We start from the raw sequence: 13021 nt of genomic DNA, 5'->3' as shown, positions 1-13021 counted from the left end.
GTGAGCACGCCGGTGCGAGAGGCGGCCGGGCGCCTGCGGGTGCCGCCGTGGTGTGCTCGCCGGGCGGTCCCTGGCCGCGGTAAGTCGGTGTGCGCGGCGAAGACCTGGCCTCCCCCCCCCGCCGCCGCCCTGCGGCCTGGCGGTGCCGCAACTGCCTGTGGTGGGGAGCGTGTGTGCGCAGAGAAAAACGCCCGGGAGTGACTTGCTCCCTGGCAAGCAGGTGATCCCCTCCTGTAAGGCACCTGGGTAACAAACCCGAACCGGGGGTGGCGTTTGTACCGTAACAGCTTGTACAGAAATAACACTTGCTTTTCAGATGCTGCATTTTTAGGGAGTTCTTTAATTTCTGTCAGACTTGCACATTTTCTCTGCAGAAATGTGGAAAGAAACATGTAGTTCCTGGCTTATTAGGAAGTGGCAGTGCCACCCTTTCAAGCAGAGGTTATCAAACGGGTGTTGATTAAAAAGCTCCAGATACAAGCTTTCCCTCTGGCAATAACACTGTGGTGGTAGGCTTCACTAAGCAAACAGCTGATTCACCAGCGTTTCATTTCTTACCCGCACCCTCGTGATCTGTGCTTGCTTTTTCCTGATGAAGTCATCTTAATGTGCATTGATTGCCCTCACACACACACTTGTGTTTTTCCCTTTGACACTGGGTCTCTATTTACCCATGAGGTGGTGGGGGCAGCTTATTTTTTCCCCTATCTTGTGATCTGTTCAGGTACTGTTTCTGATTTCTTGTGAATCTGGCCAACTATTAAACACAGCCTTGCATGAGATGAAACTTCACGAAACATTCTGCGTGTGTCGTACTGATTATTTTGGGTAGATAGGTTTTAAATTGATTCATCCCGCTTCAAAAGTGTTTCCAGGAGAATGCTTTCCCCAATTATTATTAGGGGCAGGGGAAGTGAAGGCATTTTTGCCTTCTTACATTACTTAACCTAGTTATCTGTGATCTTCCCAGATATCTACAGTGCAGCTGCGTTTTGATCCTGGTTATTTAGCCACCAGAGTGTGCTCTCTAGCTCACTTTTTTTTTTTCTTCTCTCTTCCCCCTCCGCTGAAACAAACTGCTTGTAACAAGGAGATCCAGGAAAGACGCTGAAACCTTATGCTACCCATCCATTTAATCTGGTGAGAAGTGTTACTACTTTCTCTTGTGTTCTTCTCTCTGAAGATAGTATGCTTACTTTTTTTTTTTAATGATAGCAATGCCTTTATTTGAGGAATAAATTGGAGCTAGTTCTTGCCATAAGCCATGTGGAGTTGAAGTATTTTGCAGTCCCACTGAAGATTTGTCCTTCAGTATTACCAAAAGGAAAAAAAAAAAATCATTGTTGAAGAATTGCTACTGTGGACATCCTCTTTCCAAAGCTTTATGTTGAGATAAATCCATCTTCATGTGCAGTGATTTATTGGGAATCTTGAGGCTGATAATCCTATGTGAGTTGTCACAGCCATGTCAGTGTATTTTGGGTCTAGAGTTAGCATTCCTGGTACGAAACTGTAGTGGCTAGAACGGTGGGGTTCTCAGATGAAGGGTGTTGTGCAAAAACCGTGTTTTGTGAGCATTTGTAGGCAATACTGTTTACTGTGGTAAAACCTGTGTGCACCCGTTTTTTTTTTTAATCAGTTTTGCTGTACAATGCAGTCATTTCTTTGTTGGATAAAGAAATGCCAGTATGGGATGCTAATATTTCTGGCACCAATGACAGCCAACGATAGGATTAACAAAATGTGTCCGTTATACTTTTTGAACTAGAATAGTTAGAAATATTTCCAAGAAGGAAGAACGTCTGATTTCCTTTCATAGCTGCATTTGTTTTCCTTTGTGCTTTTGCACTAGCTCATGCATGTCTGCTGTCGACCTCTCCTGCCTCTTCTTTTGAGGGTTTCTACTGACCTCTGATTAAAGCCCCCTATCTGCTTTTGTTCTTAGTGACAGAAAGCCCTGCTATTACATATCTGTACTATGAGAACTGCTGTATTGCTGTATAAGTGAATGTGATGTGAGGAGAAAAGGGAAGGAATAAGAAGTAGGAGAAAGGGTTTTTTTTTTTCCCTTTAGATAGATGCACGCATGTGAGAAATAATGAAGAGGTCCTCTAAAATCAGCTGCATATGTAAACAGATGAGAAATGAAAGGAATATAAGGGAGCGTGTCAAAAGAAAGGAGGAGAGCATATAAGTAGGGTTTCGTCTTTCTGGTGAATTATGACATACTGCATTATAGTGAGGTTCTGCACTATTTTGTGCTCTGGATGCATGTTTTAGAGGGGGTGGCAGCTAGTGCTGATGGCTTGCACTGAACTGTATGCTCTCAGACTTCTTCCAAATGCTTTGCTGTACTTGTGTTGCTCTGGGCAGGAAAGCTTTAAGTGATTCAGTGCTTTTTGTGGATGAGCTGCAGATGCAGAATGGGTCATTTTAAATTTAACATTAAGAACTAAATTGTCTGTTGGCATATATGTGGTGAGCAGAAAGTCTGTTTGTTGTTTTTTCCGAATTCTAGTGTGTTATGTACATACTTGCTGATGGTGCTAATAGTCCTAAATGTTATTATGACTGAATACAAGGGATAAACTTGTTTTAAAATGCACTTCAGAGTGTTGACATGACTTCAGTAGAACAAACTACTACCATGCCAGCTTTGGTGGACCTCAAGGAATAATAGCTGTTTGGCTTTTTAACTTGCTTGTGCCTGAGAAGCTTTGGGCCAGGAAAAAGTCATTCTGGCTGTCTCTGGAGATGTTATCCTATGCCTCTGTACTTCTGTCAGCAGGCCTACTTTTGCTCTGGTAGTTAATTTAGGAGTTAGATTAGGTGCAAATAATGGCACTGAATTTTTCTGTTATTGTTAAGTGACTTTAAGGCCTGTATTCACTGAAACCCCATTGCCTTAAGCTTCTGATCGTTATACTGAATAAAGATATTTAGTAATGGTGCCACTTACTGTTGGAACATACTGCGGAAGTAAAACAGTATTAAGTATTGATATCCTTTTAATAGTTGATAATAGTTTAATATCCTTTAATAGTTTTTGTGGTGACTTGTGCACAAAGGAAATTGAATTCTCTGCTGACAGTTACATTGTTGTTTTTGCCCCTTCTTTGCAATATGAAGTTATTTCGGGACTCTTAAATTGCCTCATAATTCTGTAGGCATGGGTAAATCACTCTTTGCAATTTGATAATTGCCCTAAAAACTAACTTGTAAATAATCTTGGACATCCTGTTTGGTTAATACTAGTTAATAACAGGTCCGCTAAAAAGCGGCTTACGTACTATTACAAGAAGCTTTAAATCTCTCCTGTGCCCTGTTTTAGAGATGGATAACAGATTTGTCTGCATATAATAAATAAAACGTCTGAATTTTGTGGGGGGAAAAAAAAAAATTGGACTCCCATTCATGCTGCAGCGTGGAATCACTATGATGTTGGAAGTGCTTTGATCAGAGTTGTCCTATTTCAAGCTTACTTTGCAGTACTTTTAATGATCCTGGCTCCCAAGATATTTCCCGTTTTCCAGGTGTTCAACACTTAAAATTTTCAGTTGCTATTTCTGTTTGTCTTGGGAGGATAGAGTCATAAATGTGAGCACCTGCTGGAGAAGCAAAAGGCAAAGTCTTTTTAGGAAGGTACAAAATGACAAAAGTAGAACTTCCCGCTGAAAGACTAACACAGGAAGTTTAAAAAAAAATCTTTTTTTAAAATAGAGGATGTCAGATGAGCTCTTATGCATTCATTTTGTAGATTATGTCATGACTTTTTTGGTGATCCAGCTTCTATAAACAATAACTTTGTTTTACAGTAGCTACTGTTTTATATTTCTTAATCCTACTGATTTATGGAAGCTGCTCATGAGCAGGAAGCATATTTGTCCGTCCCCCTCCCTGTTTTCAGGTAAGCATGCCTCAGGTTGGATTGCCTAAATGGGAGTAAGTAGCTTAGACACTTCTTTCCTGCCTTGTTAATGACTAGAAAAAGTAATTGTGCTAAGTCATCAGAGAGGAAAAACTTTTCTGAAGAGAGGTAAACAAAATATTACTTGGTTGATGTGATGGTAGTTTTTGCATCACTAGTTATGCAAATGAGGGTGGCATAGATACACTTTTACAGCACCTCTAGAGGTGCTTCTACAGAGCCGAGACAATCTCTCACTTTAGTTATTTCAAATGTAGCCTTTATGGGCCCTTTAGTGAGAGAATGGTTGGGAAAAGCAAAACAGGCAAAAAGCAGTGCAGAAGGTGGTCTATGAATAAATCTTTCCATCATAAAAAGTTCTGAAATCTATCATTATTCAACAGATTAAAATTCAGCACATCTGCCTTTGCTTATATCCTGACCTCCTAAAATCAGTTGTCATGTTCCTGTTATCTACCTCCAAAAAAATCACAGCCTCTACCTCAAGCAGAATCAAGATGCGCACAGTAGAAGTTAAATTGTGTGTGGTCATTATACAGGTTAATTTCATATATCTTATTCAGGTCCTTATCTTGTGTTCTGCTTTATAATATCTGACAGAGTGGATCTGCGTATGAATATTGAGATTAAGAAGTCTGTGTGGTATTCTCTCAGTATAGTGATGCATGCATTATGAGAATGTAAACAAAATAACAAATAATAAAAATCTTAATTACCTGGAGTTTTGAACATTATCACCTTGAAGCAAGGGAAGTCAGCTGGAGCATCTATTGATTTGAGGGAAATCATAATGCATACAGAACTCATTAGAATCATTAGTCTCGTTGAGCTGATGGTAAATCAGAGTGTATAGTGTAGCAGTTGAAAGTTCATGTGCTGATTCATAAGCTATATTGCCCAAATTACAAGTAGTTACACTTTACTTTTTCAATTCTTGCTGTGCAGGGGGATGTTGTACTGTCTGGAGTACTGTGGGGTAGAGAAATACATGCAGTTTTGCAAGGAAGGGGCAGAAACAATGAGTTTGTGAGTAGCGCGTATCCATAGGTCAGCAGTGCAGACTCTTGGATTATAATGGCAACAATAGGCTACTGTGCAGACCTGATGCTGAAATTCAGGCTTATACAGGGCCCATTACTCAGGCTTTGTATGAATTCGCCCTAATACAAGACTTTAAAGCAATTGGATAACTTTAATTTGCCTCTTAAGTCATCTGCAGAAACTGACAGCGATAGCAAATCTTTTATGCTTCAGGCATATGGAAGTGGTTTGTGATGCAAACGTACTATCAAAAGTGGAAGTACAAAATGGCTTTTGTGAGCTCTCATCTGTGTACCTTGATTGCATCTCTGTCTGGATGCTGCAGATGCCAGAAGTTTTACATGGGTTTGAAAAGCAGTCACAGAGAGACTGATGAAAGAAAAATCCATTAAGGTTGTAGAGAAAGTGCCTTATATCACACTTCTGCGAGATGGGAAAGGACATTGCCCTCTGCTCTAAACATCTGGAGTTTTTTTTCTATGCTAGATGCAAAATTGGGTTATATGGACCTTGGATTTGAGCCAGTATGGCTGTTCTTAGGGTATGTCTGTATTTTGCTCTTCCTTTCATTTAATCAGTCAGACTCTTCCATTGTTTTCTGCCTGTAAAAACTGAATACAGAGTGATTTAATTCTGCTCATAAGATTCAGCTCAGGTTCCTCTCTAAACAGATGTGTCCTGAGTCCTTCCAGGGGAGGACTGTGCTGTTCCTTGATTTTCGAGCCAGTTCAGAAGGGGACAGCATTAGGAGAGAGCTACAAAATTATTCTAGTGTTAGGATTCACTGTGGCTGTAAATGAGGAACATATGCTTACTTCACTGGTCAGATTTGTATGAATGCAGTTACATGAGGCAGGTATAGGGCAGAATGAGTGTGTTGCATTTCCAGTCTATCCAGAAGACCCACAGAAGGGAGGAAACTCATGGGTCAGTAAAGGAGGGCTAAATTAGAGGTTAGCATATGCAAGTGTCTAGACAGCAAATACAGACATACTGCAAAAGTCAGTCTGTCAGGGAGTGGAGAGTCTAGATTAAAAAGCCATTTCAAAGGCATGCTGCCTGGATGGGGTAATCATGTGCTCAGACTTTTTCAGCACATAAGCATAAGCTGAGTGAGGAAAGAGATCAAAAAAGGACACAAAGATTGACACCGATTCTGTAACAGCCTAGACCGGAATGGGCTTGATAAATTAAAAATAGCTTCTTGTTCACACTTGGGTTTCCCAGAAATGGCCACAGCCACATCTATTTTTTACCATCCATCCCGTATTATTTGAATGCTTCACAGGAATGTCACATTTATACTGCTGATGTAGACGTTTTGTACAGTGCTCCTAGGCTGATTTCATTCTTGATTTTAGGCAGGTAAGCTGGTCATCAGAAAGCCTAGCTTCATGATTATAATACCCTAGTGGAATACTGTTCTCCCTGGAATTTACTTAATCCGTATTAGATTAGTCCAAACAGAGGATGCTTTTAGGGCAGTGTTGAGGCTTTCCAATGAAGGATGTTATCAGGATCAGTAGAAACAGAGGAGCTGACTCAAATCCTTGTTTAACTGCCCTGTTGCTTCTCATCTCCCTCTTTATAGAACCAGAGGGCTTGCTGTCAGCTGATTAGTTCAGTGTGTATGTTTTTATGCCCTTTAGGTATAGTGTTTTGCAGAATTATGGTGTTTTGCTTAATGACAGTCTGGGGGAAGTTCCTGGAGACTACCCATGGCTAAAGTTCCTTTTCATCCTTTCAAAACACATGTATTCTGTTGCCTTGTTCTATCATCTTTGTTTTACCTTTCTACTTCACTATTTATTTTTTCAGTGTGCTTTTTCTGCCATGATGATCTCACTACATACATGGATGCCTTCCTTGCATGTAATCTAAAACCATGAACCTAGAACCATGGGATGTATTCACACAGTATTTTGCAGGTAGACATAGGCTTGTGGTGACTGTGCTTCAAAACGACTTGAAGCTGTGAGTAGTGGCATAGTGCTTAACTTGAGGTATTATACTCTGCCTTGCAAGTTGGCTTTGCTAAATGGCCAAAGTTAGCATGCACCTGAAAGCTGCAAAACATTATGTAGATATAACTTTAGCATTTCTTATCTTTGAGGTTTCCACTGTTTTGTTCCTTGCAAAGAATATTTCTGATACAGGGGCCTCTGAACTGGTCCTTGCACAAGTTTAAGTTTATTAATTTGAGGTCTATCAAAGTCACCAAGATAAGGGGTTTGAATCAGGTCTTGCTGGCTGTCAGTGGAAGGAGCCAGTCCCAGGTGATCTGGTGCACTGCAGCATGTGGTGCTGAGGGTATATGTCCATTGAGTTGATCTTCAGGCCCAACATATTGCATGCCCAGTCTGAGATGAATGGATTGCTGTGGTCAAATCCATGTTCTTCAAGGTGGAGCAGGAGCTCTTGGGAATAACAAAATATTTTCAGCACCTGTAGTGGTTGGGTAGTTTGTACTGGAAAGTCTAGATGTCCTCAATCTTGCAAAGTCTTCATAGTTGGGTAGCAGACTTAATTGAGATTGAGAAGAATGGTACTAGTCAGTGCTTTGCTTTTTCTTTGCCTTGCCTGTGTCTTGCTCTATCATTTTTATCTATTAAACAAAATACCATGGCCTACTCTTTTGATAAAATCATTTACTTACAGAGTATCATCAATGGGTGCGGCTGATGATCTGTACAAAATAAATAGTAAGTAAAGCTGACAGCCTAGAAATATACCATGCCACTGAAAAATAACCCAGGGAAACTTGGAGTGCCTTATGTATCAGCTGAGTTTTTAGGAGCTCTTCGAAAGCAGAGGAAGGAGATTCGATAAATTTTTTGAGATTCGATAAATTTTTCGAGATTCGAGCGTGGAACAGTGTGAGAAGAGGCCTGCGTTTGGTCAGACAAGGAGGTAAGAGTAGATCAAGCAGGAAGACGACTTTGATGGGGGTAAAGATCAGCTAGTTCTCATTCTGAGCCAGTAATTTCAGCTGAAATATTAAAAACACACACACACACACGCAGAGTACTTGGAAAACAGTTCAAGTGTATCATTGTAGAAATTAATAGTTCAGTAACTTGACTCCCAAACAGTATGAAGTTAATTTTATTCGTATTTGAGATTCTGCCTAAATAGGGAATGGGGAAGGGTACACAACAGTCTGCTGACCATTTTTATTTTGAGATGTGTGTTTGTATTTTTATTGCTGATCCTTTGCTATAGACATCCCCATCAAAGTGAGTCTGTGCTGTTGGACTTGGTTCTGTTTCTTGTCATGACAAATTATGATATGTTTTTACTATTTATGAATGATATTTTTAACTCCAGAGCCTGAAGTTTAGTTACCTAAGTACATCTTTATGCGTACTAATAAAACACACATTTTTCTGAGAAGCTGAGCACTGTAGGACCTAATGATTTTGCTGGAAAAAAGATTAATCAACATCTCTGAATTTGAGGTCTTTACCTGTGTCTGCATGTGGAATTGAATAGCTGATATTTAAAGTATTTATTTAAAAATATTTTTAAAAGTTGGTGTCTCTTGTCCCCTGTCTCTATTTCAGGTTATATATATGTGACATAAGTAACCTTTTTGAGGTTTGGAGAAGAAACTAAGGTCACATCTTTAAAATCAGGCTACCTTAAATCATTTCAAATTGGGCATCTTAGAAATGGAGGTATCAGAATGCCTTTTCACTCTTAAACATTGGTACTATATGAATATTTATATACACATGCATGTGTATATGCATAAATGTGTGCATGCATATATATGTATTTGTGTTTGTATAAGACAAAGAGTTCTTACTGCTTAGAATACTTGTGCGTAGCAATTTTGGCTGCAAGGAGAAAAAAAAATGGTGTGGTCACAGTAATTCGCAACAAACCTTTTGCACAATATTTCACAGTCTTTTGTATCTACTAGCTTGTCTCCCATTTTTGTTCTGGGATTTTTAGTGTTTGCTTTACTAACTTCATTCCGGTCTGATTTCTTTGGACAGAAAATGAGTTTCATCTTACTCTTGCATCCAGTATCCACACAGTTCTTTCAAGTCATTGAGAAATATTGCAGGGTGAACTCTTGTGCCCGGTCCATATTCCCAAACCTTGTGGCAGTTGCTGGAATTTCCAGCTGTCACCAATGCAGGTGAGCGTGGAGGGCAAGGCTGGGGATGTGTTGATGGGCAGTTAGTGGAAGTCCTGACAGTGAGATGCCTTTGCCCATAATTGCAATAGATTGCATTACTTTATTATGTTCTTATGAAAGCATTTCTATGTCATGTGCACTTCTTATTTTAATGTATTACATGTACTGGATCTACAGTGGAGTCTGGCAAAAAGGTGAACCAGAACTTAACAATACTGGCATTGCTATAGAAATAATAATCTGCTTGTAGAAGTGAGAAGCATGAGCACTTGGAGCGTCTTAGTCTATTGCGTTTAGCATTTTCAGACCTTAATAAACATGGATGGAATTATAAAAACACAAATTAAGGGAATAACCTGATTCTATTTTTTCCAGAAAGAAAACTAAAAAATACTTTATCTTCCTTTGATATGCTATATTGAATGATATCAAGTACCTTTTCAAACCCTGACTTGAATTCCCATCTATGTTTAAACTTAAGAAATTTACAAGGGATAATTAAGTTAAGGCAATTTTGTTTTTAAGTGTATTACCAAAAAAAAAAAAAAAAAAGGAAATATTTTACACTTGATTTGAGGGGCAAATCCAAATGAGGGTTTCTTGGAATGACTAAATATCAGGAGTTTTTAATCACATCTTTGATTTTAACTATTTTAACTACTTCAGTTTTCTGGTGTTTGTTTTGCCATAAACATCACCTAATCACCTAATTATTGATCAACTTGCTGTGAGTACTGTAGTCAAATGTATAACTTTTATTTAGTTTGGGGACATTTGAGTTTTACGTTTTTTTATGTGGATTTGTTGTGATGAGTTTGAGCTGTTGAAAGTACATGCGACGAGTTAAGTATGATTGAACTGAATTTGCTGTTGAGCTTAAAATATGGGGAGGAAAAAAGCATATATGTGTGGGAAGTATTCCTATTGTGGAGTTGGAAGTAGCTTTGCAGAAAGATAAGTGAGGTGAGGCCTGGGGTGGCAAGGTCGCATACATGTGGCTTGTGGCACGGCCAAGAGCAGCTTCTAGGAGTCCAGAAGTTGCTGTAGTCTTGAGACCACACTCCCTTCTTTAATCAATACAATCACTAGAAGTTTGGGAGCTAGAATTTCTTCATGGAAACATCTTCTCTTACTTCCAGACTGCTAAGAGTCTTTATACAGTGAGGAGAGAGCTGCTGGTCATTGGTAAGCCAGTACAGCACACTGCAGTTTCTGTGACAGATGTGCCTGGCCCTCAGGAATAGAAAAATTTGCCAGGCAAGTGGGGTGCTGGTTGAGGTGGCCTTGGTATCAAAATTAATCTCCCTTTCCATTCCTGGGTCATTCTCAGTGTTTTGTTATCCCTCTGTCCTCTGTGCTTCCTCCTCCTTTGCCACTCCTATGAGCTCATAAATACAGGAAGAATAATATTTCTTTGTAATTTAGCACCTGGGAATCCTATTCCAGATAAACTTTAACATTTCCAGGAAGTCATAGGTACTTCTCTTTAAAACATAATGAGTTTGTCTTTGTTTTCTCCTTCTCTAATTGGCACTTTCAATTCTAATAAACCAACACCCACAAACTATGCAGCCACATGATCTTTTCAGTTAATACAAATCGTCATTTCCAGTCCAATAGACTCTGTTAATTGTGCAAACCTGCAACACACCCATAAAGCACCTATCTTAGTTTGTTATGCAATGATGAATCATGAAGGAAATGTGGAGTGTAATTAAATACAATGATGTAAAGATAGTAGTATGAAGCCAAAATCAAAGTATAAGTGATAATCATCTGTATTAAATGTTTGTTTCTGCATGTTGTTTTCAGAAATTACTTAAATGATAAGTTATCTGGCTGCTGCACACATGCCTGGCATATGTTTTGACAAGTTAAAAAATGATCTGCAAATCTGTAAGCAAGCTGAACAAAGTCTGCTATCAAAATAGTCTTTTGGGGAAGCAAAGGTATGTGACTCAATCTCAGACTTGGCAGACAAGCTCTTTGTAATCCTGGTGTGATCTCGCAAGTTTTCTGGTCTTCCTGGAAGCACTAGTTTCAAAATAATGCTTTCATGAAATTTTTGCTGTGATATGGTTTCTAGCAATACAGGTCTTATCTTCAAGCTACCTTAGTGTCCCTTCACTCTAGTATGGAAAGATGCTGTCTGTATATTGATTGAGAACTTCAGGATTATCTGGAGGCCAGGTATTCTGGTGACGGGAACATCATTTCTCTTAAATCCTCTTGTTATAACTTCAAAAATAAGCTTTGCATGCAGAAGTGCACACATACCGAGGTGTGTGTGTGTGTGTGTGCACAGTACTCCCCAAAATTTTTTTAACACTTTCCCAAGCTGCTCACTGTATATGAGAGCATTTGCTTGCTTATTTGCTTGTCTTCAACACAAAACAAGTGCCAGTGATGAGCTCTGGTACATTCATAGTAAACACATGAAGAATTGTTCTCCTTGTCCCTCAGAATGGTATTGTATGCCAGTGCGATAGCTGACAGCAGTTCATCTGCATTGTCTCCTGATGTCAGCTGGCTGGCTCTCAAGTGATAGCCCATGTTTCAGTGGAAAACAAAGATATTTGAGAAGCATGTGTAATGGAAGTAATATCCATTCAGAATCAGTGGTTTTTTTTAAATGAGTATTGAGACAGTGTACAAATTGAAGTTTTGAATTTGAATTTTCTGTCTCTCTGTGGATTAAACTAAAGCTGAGAGATTTTTATGTGGGAATAAAAATAACATGAGAAATTCCTGACAGGTCAGACCAAAGGTCCATCTAGGCCAGCAGTCTGACTCCTGTGGGAGCAATAGGAAAGGCTACTTTGAGGAAAACTTGCAAACCTGGCCACGTTTTATGGTACATTGCCCCGTGTTCCCCCAGCAGCCACAGCTGCCGTATCAGGGTTGTCAGCGGGTATGTCCATACCTGGTCCTGTAGTTTCTGGTTACAGATCTATTGCCTGTGAGTTTATCTAGCCCCATTTTGAACCTGCTGAGTGTGGCTGCCTCTACAACCACTGGTGGCAGCAAACTCTGGCAGTTCCCTGGTCACTTTGTAAAGTGTTTTCTTTTATCTGCTTTAATCTGATTTGCTGCTAGTTTCAGCAAGAGCCCCCACTTCTAATATTGCAGGGTCTAGCAAATAACCATGCCTGGTGAAGGTTACACATTCAGCTTATTTGCTGCCTTTATGGGTTTTGTAAACCTTGATCGTAACACTTGCAACCTCCTCCAGACTTCTCCTAGCCTCTTCAGTCTCTCCTCCTAAGGCTCCATCCCTTTCATTGTTGTAGCTACCTTTCTCTTTGCCTTCCTTAACTGCGCCATGTCACCCTTGGTGCAGAGACCAGAGCCACACGTGGTACTCAGACATGGGCTTGCCAAAGCTTTACATAGCCCCACCCTGTCTGGTTCACCGTATCCTTCCCGAAGAGGCCTGACATTTTGTTGGCTGCTTTTGGCTGCTGCCCCATGTTGAGCTGTTGATTTTGGAGGGCTGTCACATATGACTTTGAGATCCCTCTTCTGAGTTGTAACTCCCAGTTCTGAGTTCAGCATTGTGTAGGCTTGGCTTACATTGATTTTCCCAAGATGCGCTAGCTTATATTATCCGCACTGAAGCTCCTCTGCTTTGTAAAGCCAGTAAAGGCCATAGGAGTTATTTTCCCTGAAATGTAAGCGAAATTACTTAGAAATGTTTCCACAGTTCCTGTCAAGCTGATGTGCTTAGGTAGCTTTGCTCTTACAGAAATCCGTCTGAGAAATGGAAATATCCATTACTTGTTTGTGATGACTGTGTTATTGGTTGGAGAAAAAGACTAATTGATTTACCTTTTTATTCTCCTTCTTTAAGCACATTCAGTGTAAAGAGAAATTGCTGAGGAATAAAAGTGTATGCTTGTATTAGG

At 39.8% G+C, this 13021-nt stretch overlaps 1 protein-coding gene across 35 annotated transcripts in view; it reads left to right on the top strand.

Moving 5' to 3' along the window:
- Positions 1–13021, top strand: part of SLC45A1 (solute carrier family 45 member 1) — a 104046-nt gene that overhangs the window by 27727 nt on the left and 63298 nt on the right. For 14 of the 35 annotated variants that reach the window (XM_026085538.1, XM_026085531.1, XM_026085530.1 and 11 more), the window contains exons 1-5: positions 1–79; positions 1091–1140; positions 7628–7879; positions 8971–9116; positions 10929–11065. The gene's annotated coding sequence lies outside the window, so the exon portion shown is untranslated. The other 21 variants (XM_026085533.1, XM_026085535.1, XM_026085536.1 and 18 more) reach the window with 21 other exon arrangements.

This window comes from Apteryx rowi, unplaced genomic scaffold (genome assembly GCF_003343035.1).
Source record: "Apteryx rowi isolate R43461 unplaced genomic scaffold, aptRow1 scaffold_67, whole genome shotgun sequence".
Classification (NCBI taxonomy): Eukaryota; Metazoa; Chordata; class Aves; order Apterygiformes; family Apterygidae; genus Apteryx; species Apteryx rowi.
Note: the sequence above shows the minus strand (reverse complement) of the source record. Positions and strands in the feature narration are given on the sequence as shown.